The sequence below is a fragment of the Bos indicus genome, chromosome 24, assembly GCF_029378745.1.
Source record: "Bos indicus isolate NIAB-ARS_2022 breed Sahiwal x Tharparkar chromosome 24, NIAB-ARS_B.indTharparkar_mat_pri_1.0, whole genome shotgun sequence".
In the NCBI taxonomy this organism is placed as follows: Eukaryota; Metazoa; Chordata; class Mammalia; order Artiodactyla; family Bovidae; genus Bos; species Bos indicus.
Genome location: NC_091783.1, coordinates 53,514,794 through 53,540,401, shown reverse-complemented (window position 1 = coordinate 53,540,401; position 25,608 = coordinate 53,514,794).

Genomic DNA, 25,608 nt, shown 5'->3' with positions numbered 1-25,608 from the left:
AGAATACTGGAGTGGGTAGCCTATCCCTTCTCCAGCTGATCTTCCCGACATAGGAATCAAACTGGGGTCTCCTTCATTGCAGGTGGATTCTTTACCAACTGAGCAATCAGTAAGGACATAGTTTAACTCAACAATATCATCAGTCAAGTGGATATGATAGACACTAATACCCTACTTCCAACAACAGCAGATTACACATTCTTCTCAAGCTCAAATGAAGCATTCATCAAAACAGACCATGTTCTGGGCCATAAAACTTCCCTTAACAAATTTGAAAAAATAGAAAGCATTCACTGTCTGCTCTCAAACAACATTGAAATTAAAGTAGAAATTGATAATATAAAGATTCTGGAAAAAATTTGGCAGTTATACAACACACTTTTAAATAACACTTGAATCAAAGAAGAGATCTCAAGAGACTTTAAAAATATTTTGGTATAAATAAAAATGAAATTTAATTTGTCAGTATTTGTGAGATTCAATTAAAGCAGTGTTTAGAGGGGAATTTTTTTATACATATATAAAAAAATCTAAAATCATTAAAAGAAGAGCAAATTAACTCCAAAGTAAGTAGAAAAAAAGAAATAATAAGAATTGGAATAGTTATCAGTGGAATTGAAAAAGGGAAATAGAGAAGTCAATAAAATCAATAAAACCAAAAGCTGGTTCTTTGAAAACATCAATAAAATTGGTAAGCCTCTAGTCATAATAAGTAATGAAAAGAAAGAGGACACAAATAGCTAATATCAGAAATGAAAGAAAGAATATCGGTATAAATCTCATGTACATTAAAACAATAGTAAAGTAATATGAACAACTCTGTATCAACAAATTAGATAGTTTTCAACATAAAACCTAAAATTATAATGTTTTCTGAAAGAAAACACTGGGGAATATCTTTGTAAGCTTGATACAGGAAAATCTTTAATAAATTTTATTTAAAATGCACTAAACATAAAAAACAAAAATTGTCCTTAATGGAAATCAACATTTGTGATTTGAAAGATGTCATTTTAAAAAATGAAAAAGCAGCTGAGATGATAAATAAGTGTGTTCTTGAACAAAAATAGCACCCTTTTCACAGTGGATCAAACAGCTGTTTTCTTATATACCTACTCTATAAGCATACTTTCCCTTTATGAAAATATAGGCAGAATGAAGCAGAAATTTCCCAATGAAATATTTCGTAGACTACTGATCCAGGAAGCATAGAATAACTCAGAAATACATGCTTATTCAGATATACATACATATAAACATACAGATCTTAAAAATTCCAGTCTTTATGTTACTTTTTATTAGATGCAGTTCTAGAACCGTCTCTTTAAAACATGACAAAGCCTCCTGGATGTCTGACATGTGTCATCAGTGAGGTAGTCACTTTTCCCCTGAATGTTGTACAATCCTGGAGGAGGAAGCCAGCACCGTGTCCAATCATTAGAGACTTAGCACTGAGTCCGGTTGTGCAACTATGCTGCTTAAAGGTCTTTTGATGACAAGTGAATCCTACAATCTCTAATGTTTCATTGACAGTTTGAATGGAAAATTTAGTAACATCCTCATAGACACAGGCTTCCCTGGTAGCTCAGCTGGTAAAGAATCTGCCTGCAATGCAGGAGGCCCCAGTTCAATTCCTGGGTTGGAAGATTCCCTGGAGAAGGGATAGGCTACCCACTCCATGGTCTTCCCTGGTGGCTCAGACAGTAAAGAATCTGCCTGCAATGCCCAATTTCCAGTTTTGACCAGAAAGCATACCAGGCATCCTGTGCACTGAACTGCGTATTTTTCTGAATCTTTTTTACTTCCAAAGACTGTGCTGACCGCTGTTGATGAGACTAAGGCCATGTTCCACCATGGAACAACCTGCTGCTTCTGCCTTCATTGATTTTTGGCTTGTACTGCTCACCAGGGAGGAACTGTTAAAATCTCCCGTGGACAGGGAGAGCATGTCACTGCAGTGTTCAGACAGCTTCTGTCGCCAAGTAACTGTCAGACTTTTCCATCACCTAACTGTACCCATATTCAGCGAAAGAGGATTTCAGTTTGTGTGGTCAGAAAGGAAAATTTACCTAAAAAGTGTCTATTGCAACATCAAAATGTTTATGTTTTCTTTTAGTTTGGTGTTCCTTTAATTGAAAAGTTATATGCCAATTGTTTTCAGTCGCTCAGTCGTGTCTGACTCCTTGCGACCCCATGGGCTGCAGCACACCAGGCTTCCCCATCTTCCACTATCTCCCAGAGTTTGCTCAAGTTCTTCTCCATAGAGTTGGTGATGCTACATAACCATCTCATCCTCTGCGTCCCTCTTCTCCCTTTGCCTTTTCATTGTTTATAGTGTTAATATTGTTTCAATTATTGAAATTATTGAAACAATATTAACATTATAAATAATGAAAATCAAGACTTCCACCTTGGGACCTCTAATCTCCCTCTGTAGGGATGACCATTCTGATTGGTTTCTTGTTCATGTACCACCAGAAATGGTACGTAATTTTGTGTTTTATGATGTATACTATGGATGTCATGTGTGTGTGTGTATACATACACCAAAAAAAAAAAAAAAAAAACCCAACCAAAAAAACAAAAACATAGGGGAAACATATACAGGCTTCTGCATAACATATTTCACACTTTCATATGATAAAATTCACTCCTTTTGTTGTTAAGTTCTATGTATTTCCAAAATGCATAGTCTTTTAAACAACATAAAGTACAGAAGAATTCTGTCTCTCCTTCCCCCTACCCCCAAACAGTCCCCCACGCTAGCTCTTGTGGTCAGATCTTCTCTCAGCATTTAACTTCTGGTGCTCACTAATCTGTTTTCCTCCCTAGGGTCTTGCCTTTTCCAGAATATCATATAAATGGAATCATACAGTACATGACCTTTTCAGAGTGACCTCTTCCACTTAGCAAAATGTATTTGAGATTCATCTGTGTTGCATGTATTGACTGTTTCCTTTTATGGGTAAATAGTATTTCCTTGTATGGATGTCCCAAGTCTCTTTATCCATTTCTCAGATGAAGGGCATCTGGGTGGTTTCCAGTTTTGGTGGTTAAGAACAAAGCTGCTATCAACATTTCATGGGTAGCTTTTTGTGGGAGCGTCGGGTTTTGTTTCACTGGGGAAAATACCCAGGAGTGCGTATATATTGCTTTTCATCTGTTTTGAACATTATTTGATGTTAGCACTAAAAACACATATAAATACACACACACCCCTCACAAACCTACTTTTCTGGAGAAGATGGAGCACAAACTAAAGCCCCTCTGACATTGCTCAGAAATATACCTGCTGGTGTTAAGAAGGGTTCTCTTCTTTTCTTTGCTGGAACTTCCTAATTTGCTAAAATGAACAACTATGTCTTTTCTATCTAATAAGGGAACAGCACTTATTCACTGTTAAACACTGGGTCTGATTTTGGAAAATGCTTTTAAAAATGATTCTAATTGGCTGGCTTAATTTCTTGAAATATTTTAAGGTTTTATAACTAAATTCAAGCAGCAGTTTCTCAAGTCTGTTTGAGTGCATAATCACCAGCTGCCCAGCCTATTGGAGCATTTTGTTTGTTAAAGTTTCTTTTTTTTTTTTTTTTTTACTAATGGTATTGTCCTGTGTTGGTATCCAAGGAATTCACTTATAAGCAAGCTTGGTCAATGACTTGGCTGGTTACAGCAGTTTGAAACCATTTGATTAAATGAAATAATTGGTTATGTGGACCAACGGCAGGAAATAGCTGGCTAGATGTTTAAGCGTTATGTAAATAGCTGTCTTGTAATTTTACCAAGAAGGAAAACAAAAATGAGCATAAATAGAAGTGTAAATTTAGGAAACTTAAGTAGAAATTTATAGTTTCTTAGCACCTAACTCTGTCAGATTGCTACTCCCTTGAATATACTTGTGAGCATTTCAAGGCATCTGGCCACTTTGATTTATAGGTATAGTAATATGGAGATTAAATTGAGGCACTTACCATATATATCCATTATAATTTTAGAAATTAGAGGATCCTTGTTAAGGAAAACCCCTGACTTGTGGATTGCCTTGTGTTATGGGCTATAGGTCAGGTGCTTTCTATATGTTTCCCTGCCCTGATTTCAGATGGAAAAATGGGGAAATCCAGAAGAATAATTGGATGTTGGGGAAAAGGAGTCACAGGTGACTCAGATTTGTAGTCCAGGTGACAGGATAGATGTAGTGAACTATTGATAAAGTAGAAGTAAAAAAGGTTTTGCAGGGGGCTGTGCATGTATGTATATTTGTGTATGTGTCCATGTATTTGGGGGGATAGTTCCATTTTCATTATCTTAAGGCAGAATTCCCTGCAGGATGTTCAGGTAAAGGTGTCAATTAGGCAGTTAGCTGTATAAATGAGTCTGAAGCTAAAGAGAGTTGGAAAATTGTATTTAGGAGTGATTAACTCTCCAGCTTAGTTTTAAAAATTCAAGAAACCTAGAATGAAACAAAACATGAAAGATTATCTCAGTGTGTCCAGGTTGCCTTAAATTTCTTAAAATAGCAACGAGCAGAAGTCAGACGCCTCTTCTGTTTCTGTTCTCTGGTGTCCTCCAGGGAAGATAATTAACTCTCCTTGGGCTCAGTACTTCCAGGTACAGCATGGAAATGATATAAACTGTCTTCTACTTCTGCCTCAGCAGTCTTCAGCTAGATCATTCCAATGCCGAAACTTTTAATTAATCCCCTTTGCAACTGGGTTAATTCTTCCTAGATGCTTAGCAAATGCTGCATTAACAATTCATAGTCCTAATTAATGACATACTTACAAAAGTTCCTAGAAACCCTGACTTTCTTTAGAGAGTAAATGTACCTGTTATCACAGTCAACAATCAGATCAAATTAGCCATTATGAATATTACATTTTTATTGATGGCATCAGTCTTCAGTAAAAGGATGAAAATAGGCTTTTTCTGCCCTATTCCAACTTTTAGTTTCTTAGGGTTCCCCTTAAGACAGAATATCTCCTTGATTACTCTGTGATTAGCTAGCCCCTCATTAAGGATCATTTTCAATACTTTTTGAACCACATATACTGTTCTCATCTATTTTATGCATTCTTCCCATGGTGCTGTATATTTCCAGAACTTTCTTCTAAGAATTTTGAGAAACTTTCCCAAAGTTTCTATCACCTCCACTCTCATCTTCTCAGAGTATATCTTTTATTAGCAAATGTGAGATGGCAAAGACAATAATCTTTAGTTCTATCAATGATGACTTGATTTTTTGTTTTATTATGTACTTTGTGTGGGGCTTCCCTGGTAGCTCAGCTGATAAAGAATCCACCTGCCATGCAGGAGACCCCGGTTCAATTCCTGAGTTGGGAAGAGCCCCTGGAGAAGGGATAGGCTACCCACTCCAATATTCTTGGGCTTCGCTGGTGGCTCAGATGGTAAAGAATCCGCCTGCAATGCAGGAGACCTGGGTTCGATTCCTGGGTTGGGAAGATCCCCTGGAGGAGGCATGGTAACCCATCCCATATTCAAGCCTGGAGAATCCGCATGGACAGTGGAGGCTGGCGAGCTACAGCAGTCTACTGAGTCACAAAGAGTCGGACATGACTGAGCGACTAAGCACAAAGCACACGCACTTTGTAGACTTTTTTCTTAGTAAGCACCTCTCTCAACTATTGAAATCCCCAATGTCTACAACATGTGATTACTAAAGTACATAGAAGCAGTGTATTTTTGTCCATTTCTTTTATATTTTTATGGTTTTATGGAATATCAGTGTAAGAATTATTTATATTGTCAGATATTACAGACTTTGGCAGGAAGCGGAGATTGATAAATTATTTCTTGATTAATTATAAGGATAAATAATAAATTAATAAATGGGAATTAGTATGATTTGAGGTTTACACTTAAGAGGAAAAAAGTCTTGTGCCTACTGTTGAAATTAAATACACAAACATTAACGGTTGTGCTACTAGTAATCTGACTCTTAAGTGTACATGTGTATATACTGTAAGCGAGGGGATCAACCATTTCAGAATGGAGACAGATTGAAAGACTCTGGCAAGTGGCAAATTTTGTCTGTAAATTTAGTTCTTTGAGTGATCACCCCTTGGTAAGTGATCAATGAAAAAAATAGAACTATTTTGCAATAGAAGCAAAATAAACACACTTAGCCTTTAAGATTAAAAAAAAAATAAGCCTTAACAATAATGGCTGGCATTTCTGCTGTGGCATCCTCAGTTTTGATTACAGATAAAAAGCAAATAATCCTTTGCTTTGAGATTGCAAGTCACCATAGAGAGCTGTAAAGTAAAAAGTTCAGTGAATAATCATGGATAAGATGATGTAGATTTTTCTAATCCAACTATAGATGCAGAATCTTGATGATAATGAGATTAGAGTTGCAGGACAAAGCAGCATTTAACAATTAGAATAAGATTATACAACCTTAGAGGAATCACTAATATTTTCATAGTGTGTGGATAGTATTTCTAAAAAGGTTTAATGTTTCCTATCTCAAATTTGCACCACATTTTAAATTATAATTTCTTAAGTATAATCACTTAATAGCATATTCAAAAGCAGAGACATTACTTTGCCAACAAAGGTCTGTCTAGTCAAAGTTATGGTTTTTCCAGTAGTCATGTATGGATGTGAGATTTGGACTGTAAAGAAAACTGAGCACTGAAGAATTGATGCTTTTAAACAGTGATGTTGGAGAAGACTCTTGAGAGTCCCTTGGAGAGCAAGGAGATCCAACCAGTCCATTCTAAAGGAGATCAGTTCTGGGTGTTCTTTGGAAAGAATGATGCTAAAGCTGAAACTCTAGGACTTTGGCCACCTCATGAGAAGAATTGACTCATTGGAAAAGACTCTGATTCTGGGAGGGATTGCGGGCAGGAGGAGAAGGGGACGACAGAGGATGAGACGGTTGGATGGCATCACTGACTCAGTGGACATGAGTTTGAGTGAACTCCGGGAGTTGGTGATGTACAGGGAGGCCTGGCGTTCTGCAGTTCATGGGGTCTCAAAGAGTCAGACATGACTGAGTGGACTGAACTTCAATTTATGTATATTGGTTTATAATATAAATACAAAGGATATGTGTTAAATGAGTGTACAAATATCAAGTATGAAGCTAAATGTTGTAACACTAAGTTAAATTCTAGTAATAAAATAGGGAGGAATATGGACACAATTGCTATCCATGTGCAACTTATACAGTAGTGGGGGAAAAAAGAAATATTAATCAAATAAAGTCTACCAAAGAGGGATATTGAGAAGGCACAGTACTGTAAAACCGTACAATGGTAGTGGTAGTGTTTTTTACTTAGTTTAAAAGGTTATGGAAAGCTTTTCTAAAGATGTGATACTTGAACTGAGATCCCAAGGAATAAAGAGAAATTATTCAGGCAATATGAGGAAGGAAAGTGAAAGTGAAGTCGCTCAGTCATGTCCGACTCTTAGTGACCCCATGGAAGATGACTAGGAAAAGGGATTAGCATGTGTGAGACTCAGATTGTGTGAGCGAGAAGGTGGGCTTGTGGCCTGGAGGTAACCCAGGGGCCAGTGAAGAAGGTACAGTAACGTGGGGGCCAAGAGCAGACTGAAAGAAAAAAGTGAAGTCACCCAGTCGTGTCCAACTCTTTGCAACCCCATGGACTGTAACCTACCAGGCTCCTCTGTCCACGGGATTCTCCAGGCAAGAATATTGGAGTGAGTTGCCATTTCCTTCTCCAAGGGACCTTTCCAACCCAGGGATCAAACCCAGGTCGCCCATGTTGCAGGTAGACGCTTTACCGTCTGAACCACGAGGGAAGCCAGACTGGGCAGCTAGCAATAGTCATGGGGCAGGTCATGGCGGGACCATGTGGAAGAATCCATGTCTTTATCCTGAAGGCAATGGAAAGCCACCCAAGAGTCTTAACCAGGGTCAATCAGGAGATTAGGGTGGTGGTGTTACCCTGGGACTTAAAGAGGGGCCAGAGTAGATGCAGGTAGATGAATGAGTGTACTGTTGGAGTAGTCAAGTAAAAGATGGTGTGGCTTAGACTAGGGTGATAAGATAAAGAGGAATCCGTAGATTAGAGAGATATATAAGATAAAACTCACAGGTCCTGATGAAGAAAGGTATGATGGAAACACGTGATGACTCTTAAATTTCTGGTTTGTACAACTGGCTGAATGGTGAGCCATTTACTGTAATGGGAAGCTCTAGGAGAGAGCCAGTTTCAGTGAAGAAAATCAGGAGACTTGGTTTTCACCTTGCTTATTTGACATTTCCATGAGTTGTTATAGAGGAATCACAAGTTCACATTTGGAAAAGCAGGTCTGTAACTAAGAAAAGAATCTTAGGATGAAAGAGAAGTATTTGTGAGTCATCTGAAAATGAACAGTAATTAAAGCTGCAGCTATAAATAAGATCTCCCAGGGGTAAAATATTGAGTGAGAAAATGTATGAACTCAAGCCTGAGTCTTAAAGAACTCGTATTTACTGGCTTAGGTAGAAGAGAACAAACTTGAAAATTTGGCAAATACTATCAAAGAGGTAGGAAAAAAAAATCTGGAGATCATTTATCAGGAAATCCCCCCAAATGATTATTTTCCTTACAAGGGAGTACTTAAATTTGAATGTTGATTATACATGAGGTAAGATGAAGACTAGGCAAAATCAATAGGTTTTAATGACTTGGAGATCATGGGTAATCCTTGGAAAAATAGTGCTGGAGAAAAGAATAAGCAGAAAACCAGACTGACAATTATTGAACAGTGCACGGAAAAACGAGAAATTGAAATATAGGGTTTTGATGTGTGTTTTGAAAAATATGGCTATGAGAAAGAGAGTACATTACTAAATGGGGTTGAAAAGTTGTGGGATTTTCACTTTATTTCTTATTTATTTTAATGGGACAAATAGAAAGCATTTAATAACAGTTCAAAGGAACTGCAAGGGAGGGAGAAGGTGAATTATAAGAATAATAGTGTATGTTGTTAAGAATGAATTAGATTGGTCTTGGATAGAAGCAAGTTCTTGTCCAAAATAGAGAGAAGAGAATGGTACCTTGTAGTGGTTTGATTTGCATTTCTCTGATAATGAGTGATGCAGGGCATCTTTTCATGTGTTTGTTAGCCATCTGTATGTCTTCTTTGGAGAAATGTCTATTTAGTTCTGGGAGAGGGTGGGGAGATTTGGGAGAATAGCATTGAAACATGTATAATATCATGTATGAAACGAGTCGCCAGTCCAGGTTCGATGCATGGTACTCGATGCTTGGGGCTGGTGCACTGGGACGACCCAGAGGGAGGGTAGGGGAGGGAGGAGGGAGGAGGGTTCAGGATGGGGAACGCGGGTATACCTGTGGCGGATTCGTTTCGATGTTTGGCAAAACTAATACAATATTGTAAAGTTTAAAAATAAAATAAAAGTTAAAAAAAAAAAAGAAAGTATAAAAAAAAAAAAAAAAGAAGAAGAGAATGGATGCAGATCAAGAAGGCTTATATGCTTGGTCTCAGGGAAGTGGACATCTTCCCATCTGAGAGTTTCTGTTTTCTCTATAGATTTGTCTACTGAATGCAGAGTAGGAGAGAGGAGGGGAACATCTGCAGTAGGCATGTGTGGAAAGTTTAGAGGAAATCTGAATTACTCAGACAGACTTAACAGCATTTCTAGGTATAGGGAGGCCTCAGTGAAGGTCTCTCTGTCTCTTTTTCAGAAGTTCCAATCTTGTATAATTTCATCAATATTCAAGGCAGACAGTTGAACTCACCCAAAGTTGGAGGCAAAAGGAAAGTTAGGAATGTACAAGAATATTAGTAACACACAATACAACCATTTAGGTCCTCTGTAAAACCAGCAATCTTAACAACTCATTCTCTGTCTCGTAGCCATGCCTATTTCTGACTTTCCCCTTCCCCTCGGAGTTCAAATCCTCCGTCACCTTCCACTGCCCTTTCAGCAGATGAAGGCCTCCCTAACTGGTAGGGAAAATAGAAGTGGTCTGAGAGAGATTTACCCATTTTCTTGAGACTCAACAGTCAAAGTAGTGATTATCATGGAATTTGAGCTTCATAAAGAAGAGAGTGAAGAAATGAGAAAGAGGGGCTGATGGACTGAAGGTCTCCTTCTGCACCTAACTCTTACATAAATATTTATAATCTTTCCAGTGTCTGAGTTATTTTTAATAGAAATATTCTCTTGCTTCAAATAATTAGAAGATTTACCTACTAATGTTTCTACTTGTTTTATTTGATCTTTCATTCACTTTTTTACAGTGAATTGCCATGGTGAATACGGAAATGCTTTCACAGTTACCGCACACACACACACACACACACACACACACACACACGCACACACACACACACACATACATATGTGGAGTCTGGACCCTCCTCACCTCTTTGGGTTGTGACAGTGATGCTTAGCTCAGATGTTTGAAGGATGATGTTAATGAGGCCAGATCTGTTTAGCGTCATTTTCCTCTTTGGCTTCAAAGTGACCCCTCTTTTCCTGCTCTTGTCAGCTCTCTCACAGAAGTGAAAGTGAAAGTCGCTCAGTCGTGTCTGACTCTTTGTGACCCCATGGGCTGTAGCCTGCCAGGCTCCTCTGTCCATGGAATTCTCCAGGCCAGAATACTGGAGTTGCTGTTCCCTTCTCCAGGGAACCTTCCCAACCCAGGAATCTAACCCAGGTCTCCCTCACTGCAGTCACATAGACTATTAATTTCCCAAGGGAATACAGGAGCATGGTACAAACGTGAATAAAAAAATCAATAATATGGAAAGAAAATCCAGCTCATGTGTTCTTGATGGGCTGTTCTTTATAAAATAATAAACTATCTTCCTAAATGGATTTGATATTTTTAATGTACCTTTGCATCTGTTTCAAGGTTGAGAAAAGAAAAGATGCAGTGATGTCAAACAGCTTGCCCATCAAGGTAGTTGTATGTACCGTGTCTTTGATTTTCTGTATTTCTGATGCTTTGACAGCTGGGGCCCTGGAGACTGTGGAGGGCTCCCCTGCAAGGATCGCCAGTTCCTAGGGAGAGTGAATAACTCACCTGTAGGTACACTTTTCAAACAGAAGCCGCCCGCCTACAGTCCAAGCCCCGAGCCCCACGTCTGTCAGGTGCTTGCTCTCTGAGCCACCATCCAGCTAACCTGATCTCCCGGAGCCAGTGCCAGACAGCTAGAGGTGGCTCCTGTGCTCCAGGGTCTGCTGAAATTATTCAAACTAGCCAACTCGAAGCCTGCTTACCCCGCCTCACCCATTCCTTCCTAAAGAAACCAATGGAAGGTCTCTTGCCCTCGGGTTCTGCCCCTTGCCTTGCTTGTAACCAACCTGATGCTTTCCAGGGTAGCTCCCTGTGGCATGTCGTGCTCCTCCCCTCGGGTACAATGAGCAATCAGGCACCTTTTCAGTGGCAGTTTTCTCCTCGTCGGTTGGCTTTACAGTATCTCAGATTTTCTATTAATGTACCATATTTTATTTTATTTTTTAACTTTACACTATTGAATTGGTTTTGCCATATATCAACATGAATCCGCCACAGGTATACACGTGTTCCCCATCCTAAACCCTCCTCCCTCCCCGTACCATCCCTCTGGGTCGTCCCAGTGCACCAGCCCCAAGCATCCAGTATCGTGCATCGAACCTGGACTGGTGACTCGTTTCATATATGATATTATACATGTTTCAATGCCATTCTCCCAAATCATCCCACCCTCTCCCTCTCCTGCAGAGTCCAAAAGACTGTTCTATACATTAGTGTCTCTTTTGCTGTCTCATATACAGGGTTATTGTTACCATCTTTCTAAATTCCATATATATGCATTAGTATACTGTATTGGTGTTTTTCTTTCTGGCTTACTTCACTCTGTATAATAGGCTCCAGTTTCATCCACCTCATTAGAACTGATTCAAATGTATTCTTTTTAATGGCTGAGTAATACTCCATTGTGTATATGTACCACAGCTTTCTTATCCATTCATCTGCTGATGGACATCTAGTTTGCTTCCATGTCCTGGCTATTATAAACAGTGCTGCGATGAACATTGGGGTACAGGTGTCTCTTTCCCTTCTGGTTTCCTCGGTGTGTATGCTCAGCAGTGGGATTGCTGGATCATAAGGCGGTTCTATTTCCAGTTTCTTAAGGAATCTCCACACTGTTCTCCATAGTGGCTGTACTAGTTTGCATTCCCACCAACAGTGTAAGAGGGTTCCCTTTTCTCCACACCCTCTCCAGCATTTATTGCTTGTAGTGTACCATATTTTAAAACAGTAGCATGACTTGAAAGTGAAGCCAGAATTAGAATCCAGGTTTGGGTGTTTTCAATTTTGTCACTCTACTGTCCGTGGTGGGGCAAGAGAATTGTATTTACTCTCCATTGGATTCATATACATTAAATATATATGTCTGGGGCACCCATAACACGCTAGGCAGTATGCATGTGCTTGATATGTATTGATAAAATGAATTATACAAAGGGAGGAGACAGAAGATGAATAAATAAACATGTGAATATATAATCACTCATTGTGACAGCACTGTAAGTTAAAGCAAAACTCAAATGTATGGTTGAGTACTTTGGATTGGAGATCAGAGGAAATTTTCTGAGGGTTTCATATCTCAATTGTGATCTGAAGGAAACAGAGGGTCCAGTTAAGCACAAAAGAGGATAATACAAAACTCAAGACACCTTAGACAGGAATGACCTTGTTTTGAGCAGGAAAGACATCACAGGGAGCTGTAAGGCAGGAGGGCAGGACAGAATGTGCATGGATAAAACTAAGGAGAAGTCACATTATTTCAGGGTTTTGTAGGATATGGAGTTTGAACTGTGTTGGCTGGATAATGGGAAGCTTTGGAAGGGTGTTAAGCAAGGGAGTGATATGTTTCCTTTCATGTCTAGAAAGTTCACTTTGAAAACTGTGGAGACTGTTTTATATTTTAGTTCAGAGTCTACTTTAATAGATCAGAAAAGGTGTGCTGGTGGTGGCTTGGTCTAGGGAGATGGCTGTAAATATGGAGAGAACCGGACAGACTTAAGATATTTTGGTGATGGGTTGATTTTTGTGTGTAGGGGTAAATGAGGAAACCAGAAGGGACTGGGATAACTGGAAGTAAATAGTTAATAGATGATAATGATGCCATGTGCTCATATGGAGAAGACTGGGGAAGACTGCGTGTTTATGCATATAATTGGGGTGTAAGTGGAAGAAATTGATAATTTTTTTCAAAAACATTGCTTTGACATGTCTCTGAGCTCTCGGTGGAATACTAATAAGACAGTTGCCTATGAATCTGCAGGTCAGATATCAGAAGGCTGAGCTGAACATGTATTTGGGAAGGAAAAACCCAGAGCTAGAATTTTACAGTAAAGGACAGAATGAGTTCATCTGAGACCATGTGTGTGCAGGGAGAAGTAAAAAGATGAACTGATCCTGAGGAGCAGTAACATTTTTAGATGAAGGGGAAAAAGTAAAAAAAGAATAAACATAAGTGGTCAGCGAGAAAAGAGGAAACCAAACTGTTGGACTGTTTTGTAAGGTAGGAATCAGCATGTTTAATAGGCTAAGAAGAATGTTTAATAGGCCAAGAAGCTCATTGCTAGCAAGTGGCAGAATCAGGATTCAAACTCTCTGAGTTCAAAGTTTCTATTTCGATTGCTCTATCAAGCTGTCTTTCTGAAAACAAACAAAAAATAACTGAGGATTATATATTCTCAATGTTTCCCAAACTGCCAGGTTAAAAGTATCTCTTGTAATTCTTATTAAAAAACAGATATTCTAATCCCTCTCTTTTTTGATTAAAGAAAATACTTTTTTTTTTATCCTGTGGCCACAGCTTGATATATGTTGATACGAAGATTAGAGAAAATCATGTGGTTTGTCCAGACTTGCCAGAATCAGAGAGGTTAGATGACCTCCTCAAGGTCACACAACTAGGAAGAGTTGCTATTTGATCTCAGGACTATTAGTCTCTAAAGTTCTACCTTACCTCCCCATTATTGATACAAACACTAACCATTTCCTATGAATGTGGAATGCAGCCCCCCATTCCCCAGCACTTTGTTGAAAGGCCATCTAACCACCTTTAGATTACATGCATTTTTTTTTTTTTTTCAGACAAGCTTTGACTTTGATGTTTTTCTCTTCCTCTGGATGCCTGTAGTGTTTATTATCTATAATGTTAAATGACTGCTCAACCTATGTTACTTTGTATTGCTGGGTTCTGTCTTCCTTGATTGTGAACACCTACTGTTCATGACTTCCAGTGTGGGGCAGAATCTCCTAGCTTAACCACCAAAGTTCTCTTTTCCTTTTATTCCTAGTTACTGAGTTCAATTAAATTCTCAGCTGCTCTGCCTTTAAGTGTGACTTTGAAACAGAGTTCTTAGGAATGGAGTAGAAGTTTAAATATGTCTCTTCCAGACCTAAGTTGTAATCATTTTCATGAGTGCTCCACCATGATCTTTTTCATATATCTGCCAAAATAGTGATAATTAGTGTTAAAGGTAGTGTGGTCACTATTAGCCTGAGTTCCTGAAAGACTGCATATTGTATGGCTCTCTGACAATTTAAGATGCTCCACGCTCTATGCAAAGAGAAAATAAGTCTTAATAGTACTGAACCCTTGCCCTTGAGGATTGATAGATAGTTGTCATTTTAGCATACCACCTCATATACAATCCTATATTTTTTTGTGCTCTGCCTTATTGCAGATGGGGTTAGTGGTAAAGAATGTGCCTGCCAATGCAGGAGAAATAAGAGACTCAGGTTTGATCCCTGGGTCAGGAAGATCCCCTGGAGAAGGGAATGGCAACCCACTCCAGTATTCTTGCCTGGGAAATCCCATTGACAGAGGACCCTGGGTGGCTGCAGTTCATGGGGTAGTAAAGAGTCAGACATGACTGAAGCAACTTCGTGACAACATGTGATAAATGCTTAATGACATGATGATAAGTTTCTACCCTGAATAGAGATGTAAAAAGCTTGAATATATATGAAAACAAGGAATTCTTTTGAGTTATGTACATCATCAAACACTGGGCTAAATTTTTCTCAAGTTTATTATGATTTTTCACTTGATTTTCAGATTTTGAAAAAGTATTGTCCTCATCTTCTTGTATTTCTATTTTTATTGGGCAATATTTTGATGATATTTATCTGATAAAAATATCCTATTTCTAGTTTAGCTCAGGTAGGTCATAACACTTAAAATTTATTAGTTAATCAATGCAATGTTCATAGAATATATCATTTGCAATAGAAAGGGTGGGTTTAAATATGAATCCGGAGAAATATTACTTTCTACCATTTATATAATTTATTTACAAGTTCAATATTTAAAAGGTTAGAGAATCTACATAGGACCAAGGACTTAGATCACTCTCATAAATAATAAATATATCATTCTCATTAACAGTTTCAATAATATGTTAATATTAATGCATTAAACATTAATGATTGATTAGTAGCTTTGAAACAAAGCAAAGAATATCTGAAAATTTGTTATGTGTGTTACAACAAGAATAGTAGTTTTATGAAACAGTTGAGGGGAAAAATAAAACTACAGAATCAACCAATCAAGAAAAATAGAGTTTCAGATTCCAATGATATTACTTAGAGAAATAATTAGAATATGATATATAAATAAATTGGAGTAAATACTTTGTTATTTTCTTTGAATTATAAAGTGTGTTAGTAGAAAAGCAGATGAAAGAAGAAGAAATAATTTTACTCTGTTGACTATCAATTAAATTCTGATTTAACCAAAGGATAACTATGTTGATTTGTATTATGTATTACATTATGAAAGTAGTGGGCATTCAAGTTGACTGTTAGAGTATAATGTGACTGGAATATACTCTATCTTATGAGTGATTTGTGAGATCTCAGAAACAGGGATCCAAGAACTCTTCTATTCCCTCCCAATTCTCATTTATCACTTTTTTGAAAGCAGTTGTCTCCTGGAATCTGTGGGTCACTGGGTGCAAGTGGGACCTTGGACTGCCGGGGGAAATCTCAGTCTGCACCGGTTCACAGCTTTCTTTTCTGAAAGCTCGATGTGATCTGTGTCCGTCTGTCAGGAACCGAGGTTAGGACCACAGGTGGTTCAATCCTGGGCAGAGCTCGATCCACGTCTCGGGGGGATGGTTGTCATTGGACAGGGTCTCTGAGGGAAGATTGACACTGGACGCATACACGACCTTTCTGGATCCCAAATGGTTAGGAGAAGCACAGTGGACGAGCTAAGTCTTTCTTCTCTTGAAGCTGAGACAATAATTTGTGACCTAAAATTAACAAGAATTCCTCTAAGTGGTTTGAGGGGAAGTTGCTGCCCACTTGTTCCTACACTCCCTGGGTCAGGTAGATCCCCTGGAAAAGGAAATGGCAACCCACTCCAGTATTCTTGCCTGGAGAACTCCATGGACAGAGGAGCCTGGTGGGCTACAGTCCATGGGATCGCAAAGAGTTGGACACGACTGAGCAACTAACACTGTTCCTATACTGCTGCTGCTGCTGCTGCTAAGTCACTTCAGTCATGTCCGACTCTGTGCGACCCCGTAGATGGAAGCCCACCAAGCCCCCCCGTCCCTGGGATTCTCCAGGCAAGAACACTGGAGTGGGTTGCCATTTCCTTCTCCAATGCATGAAAGTGAAAAGTGAAAGTGAAGTCGCTCAGTCGTGTCTGACTCTTAGCGACCCCGTGGACTACAGGCCACCAGGCTCCTCCATCCATGGGATTATCCAGGTAGAGGTACTGGAGTGGGGTGCCATTGCCTTCTCCGGGTCCTATACTACTGGCCCCTAAAAGAACCTATAACTTTGTTTCCCCCCATCTGGAGGGCTACCACCACTCAGATAACTCTTTAATCCAATTTGAGATATAGTGGCCATAAAAATAAGAAGACAAAAATGATTGCATAGTATTCACAATAGTTAAAGAGGACTGTGGAAAAAGACTGCAGTGTGAATAAGAAAATAATAGGAATACTTAAGTAGAACTGTAAGTGAAGTGTTCCCACGTACTCATACAAGCACTTTCTTTAACTTAGTCTTAGAATTGTGGAGTACTCCATGAGAATATCTTTATTTTGAATTTTTATGCCAATAATAAAACCCTTTAATATAAGCCTGTATAGAATCATGTGGGAAACCATCTTGAAACAGTACAGTCATATGATTTCAATGCCTGAATTTTCATTTGTATTTATGATTATGAAGCTTTTAATTGATTCCTTATTGTCACTAGCTAATAAAATATTAAAAAGATACATCTAATGATATTTAGTGATTCACCAAGTGAATTTCATATGAAAAAGATTTTGCAGTAAATGGGAATTATCTTTTAAGAAAATGAGTCATCAGATGGGTACAACATGGAATAAACTATTCACATCTAAATGGTTCTATACAAATTCTCATTCAATAAAATGTTTACATTATAAATGGTGAGGTAGATGCAGCAAAGCATTGTATACAATATTATTGTTATTAATTTTATTTTTATTGGTTTTTTAGCTCTGTTTTAAAATTATAAATTTTTTCAGATTTATAGTTGCATGAGAATCGAAAGCATTAGCTTTATGTTTGTACATATTTAACTTATTTATACCAACATTAAAAGTCTATACCTATTTTTATTATGATACAAAAACTACAGCTTTCTGTATATCTCTCTAATGTGTTTTAACGTGCTTTTATGTCTCATTATCTTTCAACTTTATATTCATAAAACATCTTACTGTACATATTTCTAAATTGTGTTTTCAGACATTTAATCTGTAATCTTTAGAGATCTGTTTGTTGGATTTTTGTTTTGTTTTGTTTGCAAGTAAAGCAAAGAAAAAGAAAGTAATTACTGAATTGTACCTCTTAGGATTCAGAATTGTGATGTCAATTCAGTGTATCATGTGCCTGTGACATTTTCTCCATGTCCAGGCCCCTATCACATATTCCACCATCCCAGTATACAGTGGGCACTTCAGAAAGCTGAAAAGCATATTTTTGAGTCCAGCTGCTGTGGGATCAACAAACTTCAGTTGCAACCAAATTTGCAATTGTTTATAAAATATAATAGAAGGATAATTGTTTAGAGATGATCAGTGCCATTTATTCAAGTGAAAGCATCAGGAGTCCATGGGAAAAATGAAAAGTGAAGGAAAGGGGAGGAGTGCTGAAAGTAATGTTTCTAACAGAACTTGTTGTTCTCATGCCTTATTCTGTCTTAGTAATAGATTATGAACACATACTCTGAATTCATTATTATGGCTTAGAGGAATAATGTCATTATGTAGTTTTCTTTTTTTCCCATTCTTGTTTGCATTCCCATTCTTGGCCTTTCCCTCTCCAAATGTTGTGTTCTAATGACAAGAGCAATTGAGGAAGACTTCCCTTGAGTTTAATCAAGATTGAAATGTGGTCTCTAAACAAATCTAATCTGAGTGGTGATGATTCTGCAAACATATCTTGTTCAAGATATATACCTTTATTGAGACCAGGTGGGAGGGGACCAAAGCATAATTTTTGGCCAATTCAGATAGAATAATTGCAAGATCATATTCTAATATCTTGGTCATTAAACATTGGCACCCTAAATGTTAGATTGACAGGAAGCAATATGTTCTCCTTTAAGAAATGCTTTTGAGTGGTTGCCATAATAGACTTGAAAATGGAATTCCTAAAAACGTCAGCAAAGAAATCATCCCATGGAGCTCATCAGAGCTGTCACTCCAACTCTCAAAAGCTCGATTCTCTGTTGACATCATTATTGCAGGCCATCTGTAACTTGTTTCTATCTCTTTTGAGTCTTATCTGGCCAGTTAATATGTCTTGGGTCTGATGCTTCAAGAGTCTTCAGTGTATATATAAAAAAATTGATACATCTTGATTCAGCTGATGGAGCACAGATTGCTCTCATAGATCTGTTGCAAGTTTTCAGGAAAATTTATGGAACTTGCACAGAATGAAAGAAACTATACATTTTACACAATGAATGAAACATGTTTTTTCAGCTCTTTCCATTTGGTAAGAAATTACATATAACCTATTTCAAATAGTGCCATGCTGCAATCATCTATTTGATATCTGGTTTCATTTAGGTAGTGGGGAAGGGATAGAGAGGAGGAGGAATTCAACTCATCTGTTCATCTGTTAGGAAGAAAATGTGAGACACTTACAATAGCAATTTGGTCTTTTTTTTTTTTTTTATGAGGTTGTGAGTTATGACTTCTAGTAAGAACCCCATCAGAATTCAGCAATTCAAGGGACTTGTCCTTGGGCTCTTTTTGATTGCCGCCTACTTAGAGTAAATAAGTGGACACTTCTAGGAAATCTGTTTTCTTTCACTGCTTTAAGGCTCATACCACATCATGAGATAAAGAGGAGTATTATGAGAAATATAAACCACAGTGACAGAGAAGAACTGTTGAACTTAGTAGAGAAGAAAGATTCATCTTTAAAAGTGTAAAAGTAGACAATATACTGTTCTGATATGGTTTCAGTTTTACTTCTAAGCAGTTTTCAAATGAAATTATTTTAGAGAATTGAAATATGAGGTTATTTGCTCATGTTCTGAATGAACAGGGGCCCCTTGTGAATCTTTTCCTGAAGGAACTTTAAAAACGTTATTGTATTGTTTGTATTAAGGTATGATTGACATATATAACATTATAACAGTTTCAGTTGTGCAATGGCAGGAATGTTATGTATTTAGCCACGTCTGACTCGCCTCGCTGTCCTGCTCATCATAGTGATCAGGACACATTCACTGGCTCTGGTGGGGGCACCGGTGAGTACGTTACTCGCTTTCCCAAACTTTTGGCTTAATTGCTTTCACTAGATTGGCAGTTCTTTGAGGATCAATGTGCTGTTTTCTCCAGTTCTTCCTAGTCTGCTTAGCCCTTCTTTGCATGCCAAGGAACTCAGAAGGTGGTAGGGCTTGATCACTCGGATGGTCTTTATGGGTGGACCTTACCCAGTTCTGCACGCTCATTGCTGCTTAGAGGCAGGCACAGTTTATGGCTCGGTCACTGAGCAGACGGTGTAACACTGGGCGAATCTCTGCCTGATGCTAAGTCTCTTGGTCTGCCTGACATTTAGGGGCCCCTTCCAGGGCTTCTCTAGCTATTGTTGATAATAATAGTAGTGAACGTTTCCATTTTTTATCTGCCATGTGCTACTATGCCCTGGGCTTTTAAATAAAATTGATTTAATCTTTACAAGAATCTGGTTAGGCAGGTGCTGTTATCTCCATTTCATGGATGAGGGAGACTGAAGTTCAGGGAGTTAAGCAACTTGTGCTGGCACGCTAGCGCTCCTTCCCGATTTCCCTTCCACAGCTGGTCATCACTGAGTCCTGCTGGTTAGACCTCCTCTTCATTCCGACAACCACTGCCCTGGTTTCGACTTTCAGCTTTGAACTTTGTAACCACTTCCTACCTGGCCCCCCTGCTTCCAGCTTTACACTCTTCCCCCAATATCTGTTGGTCTGTAAGGATGTAACTCAGGTACTAGCTCTTCCAGGAAGCGTCCTCTGACCACCCCTCCACCGGATAACATTACACTCCTCTGTGTCCTCTAACACATCACTTTATCTCAGTTTCTTTAAAAACTTAATAATTGCCAGTATTTAATATTGGGGTAGCCAGTAAGATTTAATTTGGGCTGGCCATAAGATGTTACAGAAAATCCTAACCCAGTATTTGTCTCCTATCTGCCAACAACTGTTGTAAGCTCGTTATATGCATTAGCTTATTAAAGCCTCACAACAGTCATATGAAGGAGGTACGATTAACACCTTGCTTTACTGATATTCGGTAACTTGCCCACGATCATAAACTAATACGTGTTAGAGCTGGACTTTGAATCCTAGAAGCGCTTCCCTGAAAGCCTGGTCTCTCAGCTTCTGCTCTGTACTGTCTTCTGCTTTAAGCCCTGCCCTCAACAGGAAGGCCTTCCATTGCTTAGCCTTCCATTAGCCTTCTTTACTAAGTTATTTAAAAAATTAATTTGAATTTCTTAAAAGTCCAAATTAAAATTTAAAGCTGAAAATGAAGAGTTCGTAGGCATTTTTGATAGACGTGAAGTAGTACAATGACCCCAGGGACCCCAGGATGAGATAATCCTCCCTTTATGTAAAATCAAACACTTTAAAATATGTTTATTTCCATGAGATACATGGTTTCTGTTTTCCAGGTAAGGGAAGTGAGGATAGAATGATGAAAAGTGATTGCCTAAAGCAGAGTTTATTAGCCATGGTGTTACTGGTGTCTGGGGCTGGATCATTCTTTATTGTCTGTGTGTGGAGGGTAGGGGGTGGTGGTCTACAGTGCATGGAATGTTTAGCAGCATCCCAGGCCTCTTCCTACCCTCCCTGTTGTAACAGCCAGCGATGTCACCAGGTATCCTCACATGTTCCCTGGAGGGCTAGTTTGTGTGTGTGTTAGTTGCTCAGTAGTGTCTGACTCTTTGCATCCCCAGGGATGTAACCCACCTGGCTCCTCTGTCCATGGGATTCTCCAGGCAAGAACACTGGAGTGGGTTGCCATGCCCTCCTCCAGGGGATCTTGCCAACCCAGCGATCGAACCCAGGGCTCCTGCATTGCAGGCAGGTTCTTTACCATCTGAGCTACCAGGGAAGCCCCGAGGGCTAATTTATCTCTTGTTGAAAACTACTCGTCTGAAGTCCCATCTTGTCAAGTGGCAGTCTGAAAACCCACTTTCTACCTGTCAGTTCAATTCTTGTCCATTTCTGTAAGTTGGCTCCCATTCTCAGAAACCAAATCAAAACACAACAGCTGTCAGTCCTTGTTGTCCTTCATTCCAATTTCTGTCCCTTTGGTTACAGGCAGAAGTGCATAGCAGTCTGGCATTTTTTCCTCAAGTAGAAGTACCAAATGGAGAAATTAGGCCTTTGTGAAATGTCAGGGGCGCTTTAGGATTGTGATAGGTGACCCAGAGAAGCAGCGCAGCCTGCTTCATTACCGCCTGTCAGGCGACGCTGCAAAGCCCTGGATGGTAGAATGGATACAACCTGCACGCGAGCTGGGCCCCTAAACATTTCTTAAAGCACCATGAATAGCAGCTTCCAAGGGTGCACTCTGGACTTTGATACCAGCTTCTTTGATGCATTTAGACCTGGTTTGGGGACGGTAACAGAGAAATGACCCATTGCTACTCTCCTCAAGAAATATTCCAGGGATACTGATGTGGGTGTGGCACTTTGAAATCCTCAGCACACACGCTTATACAGCAGGAATTATTGATTAGGTGACATGAGGATCTGCAAGTAAGATGCACGGCACGTGGCTGAATGTATTTGCTCTCTTTTCTTTCCCTTTCTTTGTTTGTTCAATGTCCTTATTGTGATGGTTCATTTTATGCATCAACTTGACTGGTACAGAGGGTGCCCAGATACCTGACTAACCATTATTCTTGGGTGTGTCTGTGAAGGTGCTTCCAGCGTATGCTGGCATTTAAATTGGTAGATTGACTAACACAAATTGCTGTCTCTCTGTTTGGGGGGGCGGGGCGGGGGTTCTGTGTCATCTAATCCCTGGAGAGCAGAATAGAACAAAAAGGGGAGGAAGAATTGGCTCTCTAACTAAGCAGTGGAGCTGGGGCATCAGTTTTTTGCCCTTGTTGCTGCTGGTTCTCAAACCTTCAGACTCAGACTGGAACCCACACTGTCAGCTCCCTGGCTCTCAGACCTTTCATACCCAGTCGCTGGCTTTCCTGGGTCTCTGGCCTGCAAACTGCAGATCATGGAATTTTTCAGGTTCCATCATCAAATGAGCTGATTCAGTACAGGGTTCTGTTGACCCCTAACTAATACACTTACGTGGCAAATACAAGATATGTATCTTCCTTCAACATTTAAAAGTCTTTTTTAGCTCTCAGTTTCTGTGATAGTGATGTCCACTAGGACTTCCTGGTGGCTCAGATGGTAAAGCGTCTGCCTGCAATACGGGAGACCCAGGTTTGATCCCTGGGTTGGGAAGATCTCCTGGAGAAGGAAATGGCAACCCACTCCAGTATTCCTGCCTGGAGAATCCCAGGGACGGAGGAGCCTGGTAGGCTACAGTCCATGGGGTTGCCAAGAGTCGGACACGACCGAGTGACTTCACTTCACTTCTTCTGTGATAGTATAACGTGTGCTTAAGCCAGAAAGAGTAGATGGAAGCAAAAATTATTTTCAAGGGTGTAATGATAGAAATAACAACTCAAATACTGATAGTAAGACTGATAATAGGAACAAACTATGATACACGCCTGAGTCTGCTCCTAACTGGGCTCCCCTGGTGGCTCAGACGGTAAACAATCTGCCTGCAATGTGGGAGACCTGGGTTTGATCCCTGGGTTGGGAAGATCCCCTGGATAAGGGAAAGGCTACCCACTCCAGTATTCTTGCCTGGAGAATCCCCATGGACAGAGGACCCTGGCAGACTACAGTCCATGGGGTTGCTAAGAGTCAGACATGACTGAGCAACTTTCATTACTCCTAACTAGAGCTGAGCGCCAAAGAATTGATGCTTTTGAACTGTGGTTTTAGAGAAGACTCTCGAGAGTCCCTTGGACTGCAAGGAGATCCAACCAATCCATTCTGAAGGAGATCAGCCCTGGGATTTCTTTGGAAGGAATGGTGCTAAAGCTGAAACTCCAGTACTTTGGCCACCTCATGCGAAGAGTTGACTCATTGGAAAAGACCCTGATGCTGGGAGGGATAGGGGGCAGGAAGAGAAGGGGACGACAGAGGATGAGATGGCTGGATGGCATCACTGACTTGATGCACATGAGTCTGAGTGAACTCCGGGAGTTGGTGATGTACAGGGAGGCCTGGCGTGCTGCGATTCATGGGATCACAAGGAGTCGGACACGACTGATTGACTGAACTGAACTGAGAGCTGTAAATATGATGATGTCTCCACCTTGTTCTGTATTTGAGATACCTTATTTGCAATGAAGAGGTTGGACTATATCAGTAGCTAGCAACTTGGAGCAGTGTTGCCCTCAGGGGACTGTGGGAAATGCCTGCAGTGATCTTGGTTGTCACAAGTAGGGGTAGTGGTGAGACTGGCATCTTGTGAGTAGAGGCCATGAGTGCTGCTCAACACCCTCCAGTGCCCGAGACAACTCCCCACAGCACAGAGTTGTCCAGTCTCAGAACTGGCGGTGCTGAGGCTGAGAACCCTGACAGTAGATTCTCTCTCTCACAGCCCTAATCTTTATGAATCTACCACTCTGCTCTCATTAAATCTGTTACAGTAGCCTACCTGTGAAGGGTCTTTTATAAAAAAGTTAAAACAACTGATGGTACATAATTAATATGAAAGAAAATTTTACTAGGGAGAAATATAGTCTCATTTATGAAATACTATGCTGGATTTATTAACTTGAGGGTCAGGATCAATACCAACCACTTTCCCTCAAGAATTATCCCCTTTCACGAACCACTATGTACATAGTTTTTTAGTGTCTTAAGTATGTTAAGGAGGGGGTGGATTGCATTCTCCTTGTCTTTTAAGCTATTTTTGTATTTGCTACTGGTGACAAAACCTGTTGGAGAAAAGCTGAAGTGAAATACAGAGAGGCTGGAAATGATCTGAGTGTCTGAAAATTCCCTTTGTTTAAAGAATTCCCTACACTACACCGAATGGAGAAATCCAGTTTGATGAGCAAAGTCTTCCTTGGAAATTCAGATGGCCCCTGAGAATGGATGGCTATCACTCTCTGTTAGTGTGAATCTCTTTAATCAGAACCACAGCTAAGGCCTTGTGGAGCTTCGTTTGGAAATAAGGAAATGCAGATGGGACAGGCTGCTTGAGGATCTGAGTCTGCAAGGAAAGAGGAGGTGAGGAAGAGAGCTTCAGGAAAGAGGGAGAGTGATGAACACTCGGCCCTGGTCATTTCTGCTTCGCTCGGTAGGGTGAGTGCCTTAGGGAAGACAAAGAGGAAGAACCCCCAGAATTTCCAGTTTGAATATCCCTTCATCACTGCAGGTATATGCCTAGTGTGCTGGTCAGACTCTCCAGACAAGGAAAGGGGAAAGAAATGTACTGGGAGCTCCTCATATCTTTCTCCTCCTGTATTATTATTAGTAGATTTTCATTTTCAGAGGGACTTCGAAAGTGTTATCCAGTTTATGTTGGAGTTTATGCGACAAAGGTGACTTTCAGTCCTGTCTCCTCTGTCATCTCAGTGAATCATCTGACTTTCTTGAGCGGATGAGTCATGATTCTTAGCTAGGGGAGTGCTTTTTCCCACCTCAAGGATTAACCTGTGAATATGTGAGTTTTTAAAAATATAATGATGATAATAGTAATTATTATATAATCATATTATAGCTATTATATAGTATATGTATGTAATTCTTAGGAGAACCAGGTCAAGCAGGTGTTGTTTTGATTGCAGATAGTGTCTCTAGTGACATTTCTGACCCTTGTGCCCTAGACCCCTTAGAGCTGGGTGACTTTCTCTTTGACTTTGGACCACATGCCTGGGACAGATTTTCTGATCCCTAGGCCTCCAAGGGGAGATTAGTTTATAATTCTATTTTAAAAAATTTTAATTGTAATGTAGTTGATTTACAGTGTTGTATCAGTTACTGGTATACAGCAAAGTGATTCAGTTA